Source organism: Sprattus sprattus (assembly GCF_963457725.1).
Source record: "Sprattus sprattus genome assembly, chromosome: 1".
NCBI lineage: Eukaryota > Metazoa > Chordata > Actinopteri > Clupeiformes > Clupeidae > Sprattus > Sprattus sprattus.
Window position 1 is genome coordinate 25,267,644 of NC_137920.1, and position 3,255 is coordinate 25,270,898.

Sequence of the window (3,255 nt, forward strand, 5' to 3'; positions counted from 1 at the left end):
TTGCCCAGCTTTGTTTGCATCAAGAGGAGAAACACAAATTCCTGAATTGTTGGATTGAAACACTTGCTTTGTATCCCATTAAGGCTTCGTGCTCAGACAAACATAAAGGTGGCCTTTTTTCTCTCTTTTAAAAAGAAAGGTGACCTTTTAAAACTGATAGAAAAAGTGGACAGAAAAAAAGTAAAGAAAATCAACAATGCTAACCACAGTGACATGAACTGGCCTTTGTGGTTGCTTAGCAACGTAACTCAAACTCCAAGCAACTCCAGCTTCAAGGCTCTTGGCCCACCTACACTTCAGAGCTCCAAGGCATGGTAGTGACACGGCCAAAGCAATGATCTCATCCTCAAATAATTACCCCTCTCCTCTCTCTCTCCCTCTCTCTCTCTCTCTTCCCTCTCTCTCTGTCTCTCTCCTCTCTCTCTCTCCCTCTCTCTCTGTCTCTCTCCCTCTCCCTCTGTCTCTCTCTCTCTCTCTCCCTCTCTCTCTGTCTATCTCTCTCTGTCTATCTCCTCTCTCTCTCTCTCCCGCTCTCTCTGTCTCTCTCCTCTCTCTCTTTTCTCTCTCTCTCGCTCCTTTCTCTCTCTGTCTCTCTCCTTTCTCTCTCTGTCTCGCTCCTCTCTCTCTCTCTTTCTCTCTCTTTACCTCTCCCTCTCTCTCCTATTCTCCACCCACTGCCATCTGGAGGTACACAACTGTGCAGCACTGAACTAGTAAACTGTTTCTAAGGAGAAATCAACATCACTGTGGTCGAAGAACCCCATTGTTTATGTTTACTGCATGTCCTGGAGAGAGGTAAATATGTTAGCCTTGTTGATCTGGTCTCACGAGAGAGGACGAATGACAATGGGGTGTGACTTTTTTTTTAAGAAGTGTGTTTTGTTTGGTGCAGTACATGGTTTTGGCTGAACAGTTTGAATGGATGGCTGTAGATCTTTCCCTGGAAGTTGGTGCGGTTGCAGTGTTTTTGCAATGAGCCTTGTAAAACAACACAAACACACACACACACACACACACACACACACACACACACACACACACACACACACACACACACACACACACACCAAAAACAAAACCGGAGCCTCTATGCTCCCGAAGGGCAATCCCCATGACCCAGAACAAGCCGTACACCATCAGTCCAATTCTTCCCCCGGCGACAAACATCACATTAAAATCCAATCTGACATCAATAGCCACAACAATATGGCACATCTGCCTGCTAAGTCCGTCCAAAAAAAAACGAAAAAAAAACAACCCTGTCCCTTCAGGTTGTATGGAATTTGTGAGTCTCATAGTCATACACAGCATTTTGCCTGCAGTGGAAAATAACATGTGAAATATGGGCCTGGCTTGCGTAATGAGAGCCTGTGAGGATGATGTCATCTCTTATGAGGCAGTGTGCAGTGCACTGTAATATCCCACACATTTCTCTCTTTTTTTTTTCTTTTTTCTCCCTCCTGACATTTTCGGGTTCAGCGGACAATGCGCCGTTGTTGTAAGCGATTCCAGTCACTGCGGGGAAACAGCTGGTAAACCGCTGTGGTTGTTCTTTTTCAATTGTTGTTGTTGTTGTAGTCGTAAGTGAAATTAAAGAGATTGCTAAAGGATAGGTTTTTTTTTTTTTTATCTTGCTTAGAATGGTACATAGCCACAATGATTCAATGGATATTTTAATTGAAACACGCTAAAAGCAAAAAGATAAATGTGTTCAGGCGCGTTCTTGTTTTTTTGTCTTGCTTGTTTTTTTTTTCATCGTTCAACTTCATTTTCAGGGAACTCATTTAATTAATCTCTCCAATCACAACCTCAACCTCTCTTCCTACAAGCAAAAAAGTAAACAATCTGTTCGTATAAAAAAAAGAAGCACCTACCTTCATCTGACAGACATTGTCCTCACATTCCCCCTGATCAGCCTGTTCAACAGGAGTTGTGCCCATTTTTGCTGTTGATGTTGTTATTGTCGTTGTTGACGCTCCTCTGACTTTGCCTCTGCAGAGTACTGCAGCTCTCCTCCTGGATTTCTCCGCTGGCACAAATGGCAATTTTCTTGATGGACCTGGAGGGCGAAGAGGGCGAATCCAAGGTCTGGTCCTCCTGAAAGTCCTCAACAGGTGATATCACGTCTTCCTGTTGGGGTCTGACCCTGTGGCTGTGGGTCGCTGCAGTCTTTGGGCAGACGGTGCTGCTGGTTGTTCCTCTGCCTGCAGCTGTCTGTGGCCGGAGCAGACAGGTGGATATCCGCACATTCCGGACATTTGGACTCGACCGGCACCGACAGCTTGGTCCCGATATGGTGAACGGCTGGAGTCTTTTCATGTTCCCCTTCGCCGGCGATCACTTCCTCGGTTCAATCATCACCATCAAACTAAAAAAAAAAACTAAAAAAAGAAACACAACCAAAAAAATAAGCAGAAGAAAAAAGTAACATGGTAATTCTTAAAAAAGAAGAGCAAACAAAAAGGAGCAGTTTTGTATTAGTGTCTGATTGAAGAGGGGAAAACACTATGCTGACTCTCACCGAGGGTGTGACAGGAGACAGGAGAGGAAAAGCCTCCCGTGGCAAGAGTACGCAGGACGTCAACTGTAAGTGGAGACAGCCCACTGTAACTTTTTTTTTTTACTCCCCCCTGCGCGCAGATGTGCTCCAGCCTCTGTGGCACACAGGCAACCAGTGCAGAGGAGGAAACGGACAAGGAGAGAGAGAGAGAGAGAGAGAGAGAGAGAGAAAGAGAGAGAGAGAGAGAGAGAGAGTGAAGTGTGTGTGTGTGTGTGTGTGAGAGAGAGAGAGAGATGAGAGTAGGTGTGTGGATGTAAGAGTAGAGAAGTAAGAGTGAGAGAGAGAGAGACTGAAGTGTGTGTGTGTGTGTGTGTGTGAGAGAGAGAGAGAGAGAGAGGAAGAGTGAGAGAGAGAGAGAGACTGAAGTGTTTGTGTGTGTGTGTGTGTGAGAGAGAGAGAGAGAGAGAGAGAGAGGAAGAGTGAGAGAGAGAGAGACTGGAGTATGTGTGAGAGAGAGGGGGAGTGGGAGTGAGAGAGAGAGAGAGAGAGAGAGAGGGACTGGAGTGTGTGTGAGAGAGGAGGAGAGAGAGACTTGAATGAGAGCGAGAGAGGGGGGAGAGGGAGTGAGAGAGGGACTGGAGTGTGTGAGATAGAGGTAGAGAGGGAGAGAGGAGAGGGAGAGAGGGACTGGAGTGAGAGAGAGCGAGAGAGATAGGGAACTGGAGTGTGTGAGGTAGAGGAAGAAAGAGAGAGAG